General features: G+C 40.7%; 1 protein-coding gene across 15 annotated transcripts in view; it reads right to left on the bottom strand.

The window, feature by feature from the left end:
• The window catches only part of LOC140477357 (cAMP-regulated phosphoprotein 21-like), a 448,868-nt gene that overhangs the window by 293,270 nt on the left and 136,572 nt on the right, over positions 1–19,026 (bottom strand). The window contains exon 3 of one of the 15 annotated variants that reach the window (XM_072571083.1): positions 18,660–18,776. The exons of the other annotated variants lie outside the window; for them this stretch is intronic. The gene's annotated coding sequence lies outside the window, so the exon portion shown is untranslated. The remainder of the gene's footprint in view (positions 1–18,659; positions 18,777–19,026) is intronic. 15 annotated transcript variants of the gene reach the window in all.

A 19,026-nucleotide genomic window follows, 5' to 3' on the forward strand; every position in this document is an offset into this window, starting at 1 on the left:
CTAGCGTATTGATGCTGGAGGTGGAAGCTGTTATTCCTCTCTCCTTCACAGCTATAAGTGGAGGGTTCTTTCCCTGGTGCCAGAATCCCATGTTAGACAATCTGGTTTACTTAATTTGCCTTTGCCCAGGGTGTGTCTATGGGATGTTACTATGTTGGAACAGTTGTTGTTTAGTAGTTACATAATCTATTATTCTGTTAGATTGTCAATAGAGTTAAGTTACTCAAATTCTCCTCCTTTTGCTGGTATTTCAATCTTAGGGTAAGAATAAAATGTGTTTTGCTTCAAGCCTGCTAGTTTGACCAATCGAATTGCATCTGAAACACAAAGCTTTACACTTGAGTTTAACAATAAGAAAAAGTTAGGGTCAAGGCTATCTTCTTAAAGTATTTTGACGGGGTTTGGTCTGGTCCATAACATAAGGTTTATGGATGTAATTACAGAACTTAGCATATGGGAAGCTGATGACACCATCAATGATTGACACTGAAAACTGAGATGCACAAGAGCTAGTCGTGGAAAGTGCAAACTCCTTGGCAAGTTATAGAACCGAAAGAAGATAAAGGGCAGAAGAGGCAGGTCAATGAATGATCAGTAAACAAGAATAGTGAATTTTTACACCAAGGTGCTTCGGGATCCATGCTATCTACCTGTCACTACCTATGTTATAGTAACAACTACAACATTACTAAATTACATTGTATCCTGAGCTTATGTGCAAAATAATGGAAAGCAGATTCAGGTTTCACGGAAGCAAAATTTTGCAAAAGTTAAGAATGGGAAGTAAAATAAAACACAAAATGCCGGGAATGCTCAGTTATTCAAACAGATGGCTATCAACTTGAAAATCAAATTTGTGCTTTATTTATCCATAGATTCCAGTATTTGCTGTTCTTATTTTACTTTCCACTTCTTCCATTATGCATTGACGAAGGCAAACATAGAATCACAAAGAACGGTTACAGAACAGGAGAATGGAGAAGGCCATTGGTTCATTGTGTCCACACCAGATTTCAGAAAGGGCAACTCAGCTAGTCCCATTAGGATGTGACTAGGAGCATAAGTAGGAATTTAACCCCTTGAGCCTCCTCTACCATTCAATAAGATCATGTGCGATTTGATAGTGGCCTTGCTTTTACTTTTCTACTTCCCACTTGTCCCCATCGCCCTGCACAATCTTTCTCTTTTAGTGATATATGACATGTTAGATATATGGCCACCAGTAGCTGATACTCAGCATCACACAAATGCAGAAAATATGGAAGCCCTATATGGTTTTGAGCAAAGCTAAACCTGGATAATTACACAAGTTACAGAATATTGCCTTCACTCCCAAGGAGGCACACATCAAGAGTTTTAGAAAAGGATGCCAAAAGCAAAGAGCACAAGCTTCCTGTAAAGGTAACCACAGACATTGAAAAGTTGAGTATCTTGTGAAGAGCAGTGACAAGCAACATAACAGTGGCTCAGTGGTTAGCACTGCTGTCTCACAGCACCAGGGTCCCAGGTCCGATTCCAGCCTTGGGCAACTGCCTGTGTGGAGTTTGCACATTCTCCCCATGTCTGCGTGGGTTTCCTCCAGTTTCCTCCCACAGTCCAAAGATGTGCAGGTTAGGTGAATTGGCCATGCTAAATTGCCCATAGTGTAGGTGCATTAGTCAGAGGGAAATGTGTCTGGGTGTGTTACTCTTCGATGGGTCGGTGTGGACTGGTTAGGCCGAAGGGCCTGTTTCCACATTGTAGGCAATCTAATCTAAAAAGTAACAAAGGAGCAGGAAATATCAAGTCAGCTAAAGCACACACCGCTCATTTTCCTAAAGGTATTAGAAAGCAGTAATGTGACAATGCAAAGCATACTAAATAAATCCATAAACCACTGATCAATCCAAAGGAAATGAATTAGAGTGGGTCAGTCCAACATTGAATATGTAAACAAAGGAAAAGACTGGATTGAGAATAGGTAGGAAAGGAAAACGTGAATGTGATATTTGACGTTTTAAAAATCTCCAGAAATGATTGATCAACTTAGACAACGACACTCCACTCTTCTAATTGTTTACATTCTGGGCAAAAGGGATTGATTGCCAATCATGAACAATTATCACAAGTTACTTATTCTGTGGGCGTTGATTAGTGAGACAGCTGGTTTGCAAATGTAGAGTTATGCCAACAGCATAGATTCAGTCCACAATGGCTGAAGATACCATGAGGGACTCTCCTTCTCAACCTCTCCTCCTCACTTTGTGTGGTGACCCTCAGGTTAAATAACTGTCAGTTTTCTCTCCCTCTTATCAGAGAGCAGCTTGATGCTCTGGTAGGACTATGGCAACTTTACCTTCTGTTCATAACTAAACTTAGTTTTCTATGAGAAGTTTAAATAGTCTATTAATATCCAAATCCAGCAACTTCACAAAATAGGGAAATTAAGGCTGAATGCTATTTTCATAAAGCTATCAACACAAATCAGTCACAGATTTCTGGCCTATTTGCATGGTATTACCAGTGTGCTCCATTTCCACACCATTCTTTTTAAATAAATATCTCTGATGTGAATTGTGACCATGCATCAGTCACATTTTATCCCAAACAAAGGTTTCTCTGGCATAGAATAGATTCAGAATAAATTCTCCAATTTGAAACAATACGCTACAAAATGTGCTACGTGTGATAGACAACTTATTAGCATCACAGGCAAAAGCCTTTTTATATAAACCACAGCATTGAAGACATGTGTTCCTGAACTTGCTGCACACCTAGCCAAGCTGTCCCAGTACAGCTACAACATTTACAATGTGGAAAATTGCCCAAGTATGTCCTGTACGCAAAAAGCAGAACAAATCCTAGCTGATCAATTACTGCCTTATCAGTCTACTATTGATCATCTGTAAAGTGATGGAAGGTGTTATCAGAGAGTTACTAAGCAGCACTTGCTTAGCAATAACCTATTCACGGATGTCCACTTTAGATTCTGCCAGGGCAACTCACGTCCTGACTTCACTATAGCTTTCCAAACCCATGTCCACTCCCATCTAGAAGGACAATGGTTGGAGATACATGAGAAAACCACCACCTGCAAGTTCTCTTTAAAGCCACTCACTCTCCTGACTTTGGAATATATCACAGTTCCTTCATTGTTGCTGGGTCAAAATCCTGGAATTCCGTCCCCAGCAGCATTGTGAGTCTACTTACAGCACATTGACTGCAGTAGTCCACCATTATCTTCTTGAAGGTAACTAAAGTATAAGCAATAAATGCTGGCCCAGCTGATGATGTCTATACCCTATGAATGAATAAAAAAATGAGTTTGGATATAACATATTGAAAACTTCAGGGGTTCACTTATCACAGGCATAGGTTCAAATTCTATGTTATGCTTGACATAATCATTCGAGCACCCGTTATGATTAGCACATGCTCAAATCTAAGTGTAAAGGATGTGTGGAGTTAACTCTCGGCCAGTCGTATTCACATTAAAGTTTCTGCTCAACTCTGACCAAGCACATCTTGCCACTAAAATGTTTAGAGGCTTAGAATCTTAGAATCCTTACAGTGTGGAAAGAGGCCACACAGCCCATCAAGTCTGCACCGACCCTCTGAAGAGAAAGCCATCTTATTCCCATTACCCTGCATTTCCTATGACTAATCCACCTAGTCTGTACATCCCTGGACACTACATTTACATATCTCCCCCCAATCCACCTAACCTGTACATCTTTGGGCTGTGGGAGAGAATGGAAGCACCCAGAGGAAACCCACACAAACAATGGGAGAAGGTGCAAACACCACACAGATGGTCACCTGAGGGTGGAATCAAACATGAGCCCTGGTGCTGTGAAGCAGTGATGACTAACCACTGTGCCACCATGCCACCCTTGACAAGAACCGTACCCAGGGAGGCAGTAAAACCACCAACTACCTTGAACTCAGCATTAAGAAACTGACTAGCGCAATGTTTTGAGCAACAATTCCACTTATGGGACTGCGATGCTATGGTAGATTTAAAGGTCTGCTGGCAGTATGCAAATTTGGTGTGAGTCTTCTTGCTTGTTTTGATCTAAAGGGAAATGATGGGAAGTGATATATACCATACAGGGATTGAGAGCTTTACCATCAGTGATTGAATGGAGGATCCAGCAGTGAATTGACACCAAGGGAAGTGGTTGGAGTATGATAATGGAGTGGAGAATTTTGCATCGGAGGGAGGGAGCATGCAGAAATTAGATCAGGGTGTTAGGTTTTGGCTGTATTCCTTGAGTATGTAAAACTAACAGCATGTACTAAGAAGATTAAACACCCTGGGGAACAAGGCTGGCTCCTGCAAATATTCAGCATACAGTCTTCAGCCTGAGACTTACAGATCTCAGGCCATGGGAGCCATCAACCAACATTCAGAGGCAATACTGAGAAATTCAGTGGCAGTTAAGCTATTCTCACTTTAGCCTCTCAGATTTGCATTCATCCTCACACTCAGGTCAGAGTTGAAAGACCTAGGCCATTGTGTTTGCCACAGGACAAAATCTGAAAGCCTGGTGTATCTGTCACCCATTACACAGTAGTGGTGAGTTAGGAACTTTGGTAGCTTTGACAGATGTTTTTGAAATAACTTCACCGAGGCCAGTATAATATCATCAAGCCACCCTTTATTTACATGTGGACAGTCTTTGAAACTGATGAAGCTCTCTTCGAGTCGGCTTTCAGAGTGAACAGGATGTCTGATACTCCAGTTCTTATCTGTCAGCCTGGGCTCCATGATTGGACCAGATTGATAGCTCCAATCAGGGAACTCATATTCTAGGTTCACCTGGCTGATTTAATTACAATCATGACAGTTTTGTTTTCGGACTTTCACTGCAAGAATGCAAATTTTAAATGGTGTCAGTGTCTGGATTTCAGCATTTCTGGAAAAAAGTTCATAAATATTCAAAACGTAACATTCAGAAGCAGTTTGTCATAGCGGACCAAGAAAGGGTATATCAAGAGAGCCAAGTGTGATTAGGAGGGGTTTTTAAATGGAGGAATGTACCACAATAGCCATACTTTCTAAATAGCAGCTATAAACGTGAGATGGGTTAATTTGTGGATAACGTCGCTGAGTTGCTTTCCATACATTATAGTTGTAATTATTAGGGAGATGCAGAAAAAGTAATGTTAAGTTGTTTTTGACAATTCAAGCAATACTTAATTCAGTCCATACATATTTCTGGCTCCAAAAACAAATTTAATGACATTACTGGTTTATTGTGCAGCTTCCTCATTTGTGATTAGGAGAGATAATCTGCCTGACACGTCCAACCTTTTAGTAACAATTAAATATTCAAGCAAATCCGCATTGTTAATAAACAGATGGTGGTTACCACAATAATTAAGGCATAATATTCAGATTTAAAGTGTGACATATATTATAAATGCAAGGCAGGATAGATTACATTCTAACACAGATACAGTACAACAAGTTCTATCTGCATTTTTAATCCCCAAAAGATCCCAAGGCACTTCATAAAATTAAGGATGGGATGCAAGTCAAAGCAGAATAAGGGATGGAGTTTGGACATGTTGCCCTGTTGAAAAGGTGTTTCATATTTTTTTAGGAAATCTAGGGCAAGGCAGAGAAGTTTAAAAAGAGCTCTGCAACAGTGCTCCATGAAGTACCTATTATTCTTGTTTAAATGGATACAATGCCTATTCCAACTTAGTATTTCAATGCTCCAGAAAATAATTTGCTATAAGCTGCACAAGAAGCCCGGCATTGGTCTGCCCTCCAACATGGAACCATGATATGTTCTCCACTAAACGTCCCTTGAAACTCAATGGGCTCAATTCTCACCCTCAGCTGCTCCACTACTCTCCATCCACACAAATCAGAAATTGAGGTGGGGTGCCTGAAATGACTATGATCCACACGTAGGTTTGAGGAGGCCATTCCCATTGTCAGAGGTTGGGACAGAGAGCCCATTCTCCTTCTCTTTACAGCCAATTAAATTATTTGAAAACCCCAGTAAGAGCATGTGGGGGGTGGGGGAAATTTTGAACAGGAGCATAGGTTTCAGGAGTTCCATTGAAGATTAGCCAAATTAGCCAGATACAAAGTGAGAATCAGTCCGGGACACCCCAGGACATTGACCAGCTCCACAAGGGTCAACTTGTCCAAGGGAACCTTTACACTCAATATGAAGGTGACCTTGGTGCTATACAAATGGTGTTGGCGGGTATGACACTCAATGTTCACGTACAGAATGTGTTTGTCATTTCTCTGGCATAGCAGGAGCAGTAAAGTGAAAAGGCAGGCTATCAATCGCATCAGGAAGTCACATGACAAAAAGGAAGCTAGCAATTGGCACCGAGGGCATGGCTCATCAGATTTTGGGCAGCATGTCAATTAGTGACAACACTTCCACAAGAATGATGGGACATGGGGAATCAGCAGGTCATGAGAAACGAAGAATGGACAATGCAACAAATGGAAACTATTCCTTCAACTCAGCTCCATCTTTGTTAAATCTTCACTGGAACTGACCAAGACCCAATGATTCAGGAGACTGGGAAGCTTGAGAAACATGGATACAGAGATTTTTGATCTTGTCGCTGAAGACCTTCGCATGATGCCCACTGTGATCAAAGTTACTGTAGCCTAGAACATCCTCGCTTCTGACTCCTTTAGAATCAGCTGTGAACCTTGATGGTATCGCACAAATGGCTGCATATAACTACATCTTACAAGTCAATGACAACCTCTGTGTGATGGACAATAATAGCATGAGTCAACAAGTGAAATCCATCTACAGATCGGACTTCTATATCCTCAACATCCAAAGATCTGTAACCATAATAACAAAGCTTCGTCTATGTATACACTTGCTTTCCTGGAAACTACCAGGGCTTTTTACCCCTAAGCGAGTCCATGATGTTGCAGATCTTCACTCCAGACACCAGAACGTATAGTTATTCATTCTTCTGTGGAAGCCCCATACAAATGCATAGAGACCATCATAGAATCCCTCCAGCATGGAAGCAGGCTATTCAGCCCATCGAGACCACACCGACCATCGAAAGAGCATCCCACCCAGACCCACACCACCTCCCCTTACCTTATTCCTAAAACTCTGCATTTCCATGGCTAATTCACCTAACCTGAATATCCTTGGACTGTGGGAGGAAACCAGAGCATTCAGAGAAAGCCCATGCAGACACAGGGAGAACATGCAAACTCCACATAGACAGTCACCCATGGGTGGAATCAAACGCAGGTCCCTGACACTGTGAGGCCTTTGAGCTAAACATTGAGCCACCGTGCTGCCCAAAATGGCACATAATGTGGGAAATGTTAATTGCTCACTTTGACTAAATGAATAAAAAAGCAGAGTATTAATTAAACAGAGAACATATGCAGAACTTGAAACTTGTGTACATAAATCACAAAACTTTAGTTAGTGATTCAGCAAGGATTAAGGCAGCTCATAGAATGCTACCCTTTATGTGAGGCATTGATCATTAAAGCAAGGATGCCATGCTTCAGGTCTACAAATAGGATATATATGTAATTGTGTTACAGGCAGTTCAGAGGAAACTTATCAGATTAATACCTAGAATGCAAGGGATACCTAATGAGGACAAGTTGGACTTGTTTGTTTTCACTGGAGTTTGGAAGAGTGGGGTATTGATTTGATTTAAGTGTAAAAGATCCTGAATGGTCTTGAGAATGTGGATGTGGAAAGACTATTTCCTTTTCCGGGAGCAGCTCTCGAGGGCAGCATTTTAAACCTGGGGTTCACCCTTTTAGGACAGATACGGGGGTGGGGGGAGATACTTATTTCTTCTAGGGCTGCAGGACTGTGGAACACACTGCCTCAGATGGCAGTGGAGGCAGGTCCATTATACGCTATTGAGACAGAGATAGATGGTTATAAAAAAAGTAAATATGGGTTATTCGGGGTAGATTGGAATTCAGAACAAACAGATCTGCACTGATCTTATTGAATGGTGGAACAGGTTTGAAGTGCTGAGCGATTTACTTCTCCTAATCTCTATGTTTGTATGTTCCTCCCCTTCTTCCCAAAAGCCCTTTCACAGTCTTGTTCTAGCTGAGTGGAGACCATCTCTCCCTTGGCTTTTGTCCTTGAGACTTGCAGCCAAGGGCAGAAAGTATTGGTTGATGAAGGTGAGCCATGTATGTTTGACATAGTCTTCATAGTCTTGGATCACAATTGCATCAATGCCATCTGCTTAGTGAGACAACAGTCAAGAGGCAAGCAATGAGTTTGACTCTAGCTGCCCTCTGAAGCCATTCAGTTGTAGCAAACTATGACAGAAAACTCCAAAAGAAACAAAACTGGAAAGGCCATTTGGCATCAACCTAGGCATCAGAATCTACAAAAGCACACCCTACCATTTGGACACTGAAAGATCTTCCTAATTAAAATTTGGGGCTTGTACCAAGTTGAGAACTGTTCCAAAAACTAGACTGACATAGTCACACTCAGCATATCATATCGTACAATATCTCAGACTCCTCCAACATCAGCATTGCATGTAAGTAGTCCCACTGGCACACCTAGAAGCAGAGGCAGGTTGTCCTGGGAGTTCTTAACACAGACTGTGACCATCACGAGGCTGAACACAGCAAAGTAAACCTCCAGTTGGCTAGAACTTCCACCATCCTCCAGCTGGTAAATCAGTACTCTTCCATGTTGACTATCACTGGGATGGAACACTGTGGGTGCCCAAGACACAGAATGTATGCCCCCATCATCTGTATAACCCTCATCAATTCTCTCCGTGGCCTCATCTAAAAAGTGAAATTAAGTTATTTAAACATTTTAATGATTCTGTTACCAAATCCATACTGGCTTTCCTTAATTAACCCATACATGTCCAATTGACTGTAAAGTTCACTCAGATTATTGGCCTGAACTTTCCACAGGGGCCCTTCTAATTGATCATCTGTTCAGCATCTCAACTGTTTCCTTTTTACCAAGTCTTCACCATTATCTTCTTCCTTGGTAATGACAGGTGTAAAGTAATCATTTAGTACCTTTGTCACTCTCTCTGCATTCATGAACAGCCTTTTTTAGTACCTAGTTGGCCCCATTCCTCCTCTAAATGCTTTTTCACTCGTATATATGTCAATGAAAGAATTTCAAATTCCATTTTACGTTAGTTGTCAATTTCTTCCCATAATCCCTCTTTTCACATCCTCACTGAACTCTTCACTATCAGTCTGGTTCTTATTTGCATTATCAAGCTGATATTTGTCATTCACCCTTTTTTTCTGCTTCATCTTACTTTCTATCTCTTTTTTTTCAATCCAGGGGGCTCTGGGTTTGGTCACGTAACCTATACCCCTCATAAGTCTGTATCGTGACTGCAACTGAACCATCTCCCCTTTCTGGCAACCCATTTGAAGAAACATATGGCTTGGATGATGTGGTATATCAAATTAACTTGTATCAGATACAATAACAGTGTCTGTTTATGATCATTAGCTGGCAAGTAGGACTCAATCAGCTGCAGTGGTTATTTTAATAATAACGAAGAATGTTGCCAAGCATTATACACCATAGGTACACAGGGCTGACACAGTAATTGCAGTCAGTATAACATTCATAATCTTGGATATTTAGTGATGATGTGATCAGAATTAGCCATATTTCCTTCCTTGATGAATAGTCTTCCAAGGAGCTAAGAACTTATTTGGTTGAGGTACTTGTAGAAGGACAGAAGTGATGCTTCAGTTGGGTGTTCATGCTGGTTAGAATCACAAGACTGAAAACTGAAAGCTTGGATTCTGATTTTCCATTCGGCAATGTAATCGCATTGAGAAATGAGGGTTTGTGGACCTGCAATTTCCAAACCAGTATTCCCTCAATTAGGAGAAAAGATTACAAATTGAAAGGTGAAGCTGCACAAAAGGGAAAGAACATCACAGTTACTTGGAGATGAATTATTGTCAAGGGCCTTCTTCCAATATGCAGAAGTTTACAAACTGTTTGACCTCTACTTTCAGGAAACATTGAATCCACATTAGTTAACTGTTCCACAACTACTCTGCTGTCACGCTTCTTTTGTACATTTCATGACTATCTTCTTTTCTAAATAATATGCAAAAGGTGAACAAGGTAATTCAATCAGAAGCACAAGTTAATAGGGTAATTTTCTTTGTGCAGCAAACAACAAATTGCTCTACATGCACAGGTTTATGACAGGTTTATTTCCTTGTCTTGTGCACAAGGAACATGTTCCACTTATTCAAAATGTTTCCCATTTTCATTGACATTAAATGAGCCCTGATGAAAGAACTCTAGGACCTCAGGCTCATCCGAGAGAACGAGATCTTTCTGGACAAGACCTTCAGCGAGGTTATTACACTGACCATACCAGAAGAGAGCAGAGAGAGCAGACGATGAGGAAGGCAGAGAGGAGACAGGTGCAAGAGACCCCAGGGGAAGTACCTGTCAGGAACAAGTTGAATCTTTTGGAAACAGTAGAGACAGATGACACTGCCAGTCCGCGAGGCAGCCAGGTCTGTCAATCAAAAGTTGGCGTGGAGGCAGAGTGGAAGAGTCGGACATCACAAAAAGCAGCGGTAATAGGGGACTCCATAGTGAGAGGAACTGACCGGGGTTTTTGTGGCAGCAGGCGGGACTTAAGGATGGTGTGTTGCCTTCTTGGTGCCAGGGTAAAAACATCACAGACAGAGTGCAGGAAATCCTCAAGGACGAAGGTGAAGAGCCAGAGTTGGTGGTACATGTCGACACAAATGATGTTGGGAAGAAGAGGAGGAACATACGACAGCGGTACTTCGGAGAACTAGGAAGAAGGCTGAAAAGCAGGACGTCCAGGGTGGTTATCTCCGGTTTGCTTCCGGTTCCTTGGGCTGGTGAGGCCAGAAACAGGGAGATAATGGACTTGAACGTGTGGCTGGGGAACTGGTGCAGGAAGCAAGGATTTAAATTCTTGGATCACTGGGGTATGTTTTGTGGTAAGCATAAATTATACAAGAGAGACGGTTTGCACCTTAATAGGTTGGGGACCAGCATTCTGGCGGCAGGTTTGTTACTGCAACACAGCTACGTTTAAACTAAGTAGCCGGGGGGAAGGGAAAAACTGGATGTTTAAGAAGGAAATTGAAGGGAAAGTTAGAACAAGGGAAGTCAAGAAAGGCAACTGTATTAATGAGGCAGAAAACTCAAAAAGGGATCATGCTGTAAGGTTGAGTGAAATAGGAGTTGATGGGAAGGGTGAGGGCCATAACAAATTAAAAATACTATATATGAATGCAAGAAGCATTAGAAATAAGATGGATGAGCTTGAGGCTCTTTTGGAAATTGGCAGATACAATATTGTGGGGATAACTGAGACGTGGCTTCAAGTGGACAGGGCCTGGGAAATGAATATTCAAGGCTACTCGTGCTATCGTAAGGACAGACTGACGGGCAGAGGGGGTGGGGCAGCCATGTTGGTAAGGGATGATATTCAGTCCCGCGCGGGGGGAGACCTAGAATCAGGGGATATAGAGTCTGTATGGATAGAGCTGAGAAATTCTAAGGGTAAAAAAACCCTCTTGGGAGTTATCTACAGGCCCTCAAACATAGTCTGGATGTCGGATGTGAGTTGAATCAGGAGCTGAAATTGGCCTGTCATAAAGATGTTACTACAGTTGTTATGGGGGATTTCAACATGCAGGTAGACTGGGAGAATCAGGATGGTGTTGGACCTCAAGAAAGACACTTTGTGGAGTGCCTCCGAGATGGATTCTTAGAACAGCTGGTGCTGGAGCCTACCAGGAATAAGGCAATTCTGGATCTGGTATTGTGCAACGAACCAGAATTGATCAGGGACCTCGAAGTGAAGGAGCCATTGGGAAGTAGTGAACCATAATACAATAAGCTTCAATCTGCAATTTGAGAGGGAGAGGGTACAATCGGAAGTGACAATATTTCAGTTGAATAAAGGGAACTATGGAGCTATGAGGGAGGAGCTGGCCAAAGTTCAATGATGCAATACCTTAGCAGGGATGACAGTGGAGGAACAATGGCAGATATTTCTGTGTATAATGCAGAAGATGCAGCAACAGTTCATTCCAAAAAGGGAGAAAGATCCTAGGAGGAGGCATGGGTGGCCGTGGCTGACAAGGGAAGTTAAGAAACATATAAAGTTAAAAGAGAAAAAGTATAACAAAGCAAAGATAAGTGGGAAAACGGAGGACTGGGAAGCTTTTAAAGAACAACAGAGGATTACTAAGAAGGAAATACGCAGAGAAAAAATGAGGTACGAAGATAAACTAGCCAAAAATATAAAGGAGGATAGTAAAAGCTTTATTAGGTATGTGAAAGGCAAAAAAAAATGGTTAAGACTAAAATTGGGCCCTTGAAGACAGAAACAGGGGAATATATTACGGGGAACAAAGAAATGGCAGAAGAATTGAATTGGTACTTCAGATCTGTGTTCACTGAGGTAACAGTGGCTGAAGGACCTGAACTTAAGGGAATTTATATTTGCCAGGAATTGGTGTTGGAGAGACTGTTAGGTCTGAAGGTTGATAAGTCCCCGGGACCTGATGGTCTACATCCCAGGGTACTGAAGGAGGTGGCTCGAGAAATTGTGGATGCGTTGGTGATTATTTTCCAGAGTGCGATAGATTCGGGATCAGTTCCTGTGGATTGGAGAGTGGCTAATGTTGTACCACTTTTTAAGAAAGGTGGGAGAGAGAAAGCAGGAAATTATAGACCAGTTAGTCTGACCTCAGTGGTGGGAAAGATGCTGGAGTCTATTATAAAAGATGAAATTACGACACATCTGGATAGTAGTAACAGGATAGGTCAGAGTCAACATGGATTTATGAAGGGGAAATCATGCTTAACTAATATTCTGGAATTCTTTGAGGATGTAACTCTGAAGATGGACAAGGGAGATCCAGTGGATGTTGTGCACCTGGACTTTAAGAAAGCTATTGATAAAGTCCCACATAGGAGGTTAGTGAGCAAAATTAGGACGCATGGTATTGTGGGCAAAGTACTAACTTGCATTGAAAGTTGGTTGGCTGACAGGAAACAAAGAGTAGTGATAAACAGCTCCATTTTGGAATGGCAGGCAGTGACCAGTGGGGTACCGCAGGGATCAGTGCTGGGACTGCAGCTTTTTACAATATATATTAATGATATAGAAGACGGTATTAGTAATAACATTAGCAAATTTGCTGATGATACAAAGCTGGGTGGCAGGGTGAAATGTGAGGAGGATGTTAGGAGATTACAGGGTGACCTGGACAGGTTAGGTGAGTGGTCAGATGCATGGCAGATGCAGTTTAATGTGGATAAATGTATGGTTATCCACTTTGGTGGCAAGAACAGGAAGGCAGATTACTACCTAAATGGAATCAATTTAGGAAAAGGGGCAGTACAAAGAGATCTGGGTGTTCTTGTACACCAGTCAATGAAGGTAAGCATGCAGGTACAGCAGGTAGTGAAGAAGGCTAATAGCATGCTGGCCTTCATAACAATAGGGATTGAGTATAGAAGCAAAGAGGTTCTTCTGCAGCTGTACAGGGTCCTGGTGAGACCACACCTGGAGTATTGTGTGCAGTTCTGGTCTCCAAATTTGAGGAAAGACATTCTGGCTATTGAGGGAGTGCAGCGTAGGTTCACGAGGTCAATTCCTGGAATGGCGGGACTACCTTACGCTGAAAGACTGGAGCAACTGGGCTTGTATACCCTTGAGTTTAGAAGACTGAGAGGGGATCTGATTGAGACATAAAATTATTAAAGGATTGGACACTCTGGAGGCAGGAAACATGTTTCCGCTGCTGAGTGAGTGCCGAAACAGAGGACACAGCTTAAAAATACGGGGTAGACCACTTAGGACAGAGATGAGGAGAAACATCTTCACCCAGAGAGTGGTAGCTGTGTGGAATGCTCTGCCCCAGAGGGCAGTGGAGGCCCAGTCTCTGGATTCATTTAAGAAAGAGTTGGATAGAGCTCTCAAGGATAGTGGAATCAAGGGTTATGGAGATAAGGCAGGAACAGGATACTGATTAAAGATGATCAGTCATGACCTTATTGAATGGTGGTGCAGGCTCGAAGGGCAGAATGGCCTACTCCTGCACCTATTGTCTATTGTCTATTGAGCTCAACAAGGGAAAATTTGAACATTCTGCATTATTCCAGGGAAGTCTGAAAGACATAAAACCTACTGTAAATAAGGTGGCCAAATGTTTGTTGTGGTCCCTATTTCTCAAGTTGAACAATCTAGCCATCAGGCCTCCTGCATACACCATTCTACTGCCATCATTGAATATTTAAATCATACCTCACTTACCATGATCAATGTATCCAATTATATCTCAGTTTCTACAGTATTCCAGCAAACCTAACATGAGTAATAAATAATGCCACACTAGAGGTCATAGATTGATTTTTATTGATAGAATCCATACAGCATGGAAACAAACTGTTTGGTCCAACCAGTCCATGCTGACCATAATCCCAAACTAGACTGGTCCCACCTCCCTGCGCTTGTCACATATCCCTCTAAACATTTTTTCTTCATGCACTTACCTAAATGTCAATTTTGAGTATAAAAGAACTAAAAATGAATCAAAATAAAAATCTTATGCTACTGAACTGTATTGACTGCAAGAAGTCTCGAAGTAAATCTAAAAATAAGCATGAATCTCCAGAGCAGCTGCCAGATCCACGTTACTCTCGGTCCACCATTTTAGATTTTTTTTTCCCTTTCAACTTCCCTCAAGGTGGGTGTTATTCCTGTTAAAAGCTGCTGTTGGCATATTCCTTTATCCGCGGGGAACAACTTTCTCTCCCAAATTGTCTTCAGGGAGAAACTCTTTCCTGTTAACTCAGATAGGTGTCCCTTTACATCATCTGGGGAATCTTTAAACAAATGAATGTCCATTGTAGCAAATGGCATTTCCATGGAAATGGGTAACTTCTTTTTTATAATATCCTTGATTTCTGAGCCAGCCCATTTCTTCTTGACCATATCCTGAAATGGTGGAGTTTAGTTTAGCTACATTTATGTGCAGGGTTTACTGTGGGCCTTGAGTCATAAAATTCATAATATTTAGAAAAATGCATTCATTGCTATAAACAGAACTGCCCTAGAAGTAAAACCCCTTTAACAAAAAGCCAACTTGGACATTTGGCTTGATACAATACACTGTAAAGACCTCTAATCTCCTGATCAACTAGCTTTCTTCCCTCAAGTTTCACAATTATAATCATTTGGGGCTGAATCCAACCAGAAGTTAACTATGTTTCATGTTTCATGGAGGATTTCTCTCCATAAGGCCTGGTGCTTTTCTCTTGTGCACTCTTCTTAAACTTGCCTCCTTACCTAAGCACCACTCCTGATTGCACCCTGCTTGTCAGATCCTCCCACAGACCCCAGAAAGCACTACTGGCTGCTGCTAGAACCTGCCAGGATCACTGGTATCACCTTAACAGTTCAATAGTGCAGCCAGCCAAGTGCTGACAGCCTGAAACTGCCCTGCATTAGAAATTGCCACAGACATGTTGTACAGAGGGAAATGGACACCTTGCTTTGTTCAAGGGGACCTGGAGATCTTGGACTTGACAGGGATAGGGTGGGGATGGAAGGGGGGATGCTGTAAGTGGTCGCTGCTCATGGAGTGTAGCCCGAAGATGTGGCTGATTGATGTCCATGATGGAGGCCAACAGGAGCAGTGGTGAGCAGGAATTGCCAAGTTACTGCCCTGACTTTCAGTTCAGCAATTGTTGGCATCTAGTTTCTATCTAGTGGATTGGAGAATAGGAAACTGAATATTAATGTGGTGAGATAACATAATAATAAGGAAGTTAATGCTTGCTAACATGTGCAGTTATGCTTATCCACAAACACCAGCAAGAATTTTGAGATGCATTTCAACACTTGTTGGAAAACAGGATTTTTTGGTCTTGATGTCAGAAATCACCTTACTGTCAATTTCACATGATTCTTCTAATTTTCTCATCACTGGTCACTTCATTCAATGGCTGGGAAGATTCTGCCCTTGGTTCCTTAACCAAGACCAGTTGCTTCCTTGTCTGAGATCGAAGACCAGCAACCACTTCTTTCCAGATTTTAATTAATGTCTGTTCACTCCATTCAAGTCAGATCATTGGCCTTTTCCATTCCAAGTTCTTCAAGTTTCCATCATGTGTTCACAAGTCTTTTATTCTTCAAGACCACAAATACCATTTGTTCAAAAACTGCTGTGCTACAATGCAGCAAAATAGGTGAATCGAACTAAATCAAATCAGTGCCGATGGTTCTGCAAGGCCATTGTTCCCAGAAGTCAACTGAACCTCAGCAACCAAAGATTCTGAACATTAAACAAACATTATATGCAATCATTCAAACAAATCTACCACAACATTCTCTCCTGTAAGGACTGTGCCAATACATTAAAATACATTATCAGAAACCTATTTAAACTAGAAACCTTCCTAGTCTTGGTCCTGAAAATAAAACACAATTGTCTGCCTGGTGTGGTAAAGAACATGAAAACAGATACAAAGCTATTTAGTAAATGCTCAAAAAGCACAACTTTACATGCCATTAACATTCTAAAGTCTAGTTTCATTCAAACAAGCAGTAAGATAACACAGAGGTTAACAAATGCTATCTGTCGTGTGAGTGCTCTGGGAGCAATATGGTGAAGGTCGGAAGAATTGGGTAGAAGTGGTCATAACATAGTCTCATTGAGTGGGCCAGAAATAGGGCATAGCAGGTGTAGAACATCATTTCTCAAAACATAATGTTTCCCATTGATAGCCTTTCTCCACCAAATTAATTGATTTCTAACCAACAGTTTTACTTTCAATTTCTATGTGTTCCTGAATTCTACTTTGTTGTTATTTTGGTTTGAAGGATTGACAAAATGTAGTTTGCCATTTACGTGACAAAGTGCATACAGACATATCATTTTGATACTGTGTAGAGACATAGAAGTATGCATTAAATCATTACCCAAACGACTCTGTTCCATTTTGATGTGAGAAATTATCATCACTGTATCCACTTTGATCAATTTGACTACACAACATGTTTACATACTTTAACCAAATAATAGACAGTAGCTTTATTGGTTTCCAAAGCAACATAAATGTGAAATACTTGTACACTAAATTAACAAAGTCACTGAATCGTAGTACATTCAAATTACTTCAGCAGAAAAAATGGTCTTTGTTACAAATAACCATGTGTATAATTTAGCTGCAAAATTGACCATGAAATATAACTTTTGGAGTTATCAAGTTAATTGCAGTCCACACATATTCATAACCTTTATCTTTGCCATTAACAATTCCAAAAGAAAATTCTGAAGCAGCTTTTATTTTTAATTCAAGCGAAGTTCAATGTTCAGCAACTCACCAACATAACTTACATCTTACTCATCTATGATCTTTATCACTAAGGAGGGCAAAACAATCAATGTCTTGGGAAAACCACCACCTCTAAGTTTCCCATCACCCTGACTTTGACAAATATTAATGATTCATCACCATCAGTGGCTCAAAGTCCTAGAATGTCCTCCTACCACTGTAAGATGAGAATCAGCATATGAACTACAGTCAACTTCCATAAGGTGACCTATCAGCATCATTTTGTAGCAACTAGGGATGAGCAATAAATATGGCTTTACTGCTGTAATTTAGAAGAACAAAGAAAAACAATCAGCTTCATAGCTCTCCTTTGAGCTTATGTATATCTTGCTTAAATTAGAACTATAATCCATACCTCTCTAACAACAATGTATGGACATACACTGCATGTACTCCAATGATACAAAAAGTATCTAACCACTGTATACTCAAGGGTAACCAGAGATAGATAATAAATGCTGCCTTTCCTGTCAATACTCCAAACCTATAACTGAATAGAAAACTGAAATTTCCTACACATTTGGAAACAGTCATTCTTTAATATTTTGACTATTTTGGCTTTGTCTTCAATTCCACTGCCATTTGAATCCTAATTGCCACTTTAATTATTTATTTTCTGCTTCGTGAAAGAATTTATTTAGAAAAAGATAATGTTTAACATTTTTGACTCCACATTACAGAGGCTGCCATTAGCATCAATATCCTATTTGTGCCTTTTTTAAACAAATTCTTACATACCACAAACAGCCCTTCCATTTATCTCCCTGCAGATTTGTTTGGTCCATATTTCATTTTCTCAGACCCATTTTAATTGCACAATTCATCCAGGTTGGAGACAGCTTATTTAACTAATGTCCATTTTTCTTCTGTGTATATTTATTCTGAATAGTCAACATCATAGATTTCAAAGTGTTCCATGTTTCCTCAGCGATATTTTGCTTGTTAATTTATTTTGGGTAATCCATTATTCATTTGATAGTTTTTCTTCTTTAGCTCACATACATTGTCATGATCCTGATTAGCACAGATTTATTCATGTTACTGCCATTACTCTTAAGCGATTCCACCATTTCTATGATGTCAACACCAATAAAAACAACTGAAGTAAGATTCTTTAGATTTTGATATGCAAACATATATGGCAAAATAGCAACATGCGATACATATATAAACATAATAACAACATGCACAATATTTGACTATGTTCAACAGCTTTTTATTCATTTTCAGAACATGGGAATCATTGGAACTGCTAAACTTTACCACTTATCATCGATTGCCCTTCAGATGGTGTTGGTGAAACATCTTCTTCAATTGCTGCAGTTCATGTGGTACAGTACTCTCACCATGCTACCACATATGGATGTCCTGGAAATTTATCTATGAATGAGGAGGAACCACTGATATAGTTCCAAGTCAGGGTGAACTATAAGGTCTTGTTTTTGCCATACACAATTCCCTTGTCTCAGAGGTCCCAGGTTGAGAAGGTGCTTTCAAGATTCAGTAACTTGCCAGAGTGTTTCTTGCAGATTGTGCACACTACAATTTTAATGCACTGGTTATGCTGAATGTTTAAAATGGTGGATTAGATGCTGATTAAAATTACAATTTTATCCAGGATGATGTTGAG

The sequence above is a fragment of the Chiloscyllium punctatum genome, chromosome 5 (genome assembly GCF_047496795.1).
Source record: "Chiloscyllium punctatum isolate Juve2018m chromosome 5, sChiPun1.3, whole genome shotgun sequence".
Lineage (NCBI taxonomy): Eukaryota > Metazoa > Chordata > Chondrichthyes > Orectolobiformes > Hemiscylliidae > Chiloscyllium > Chiloscyllium punctatum.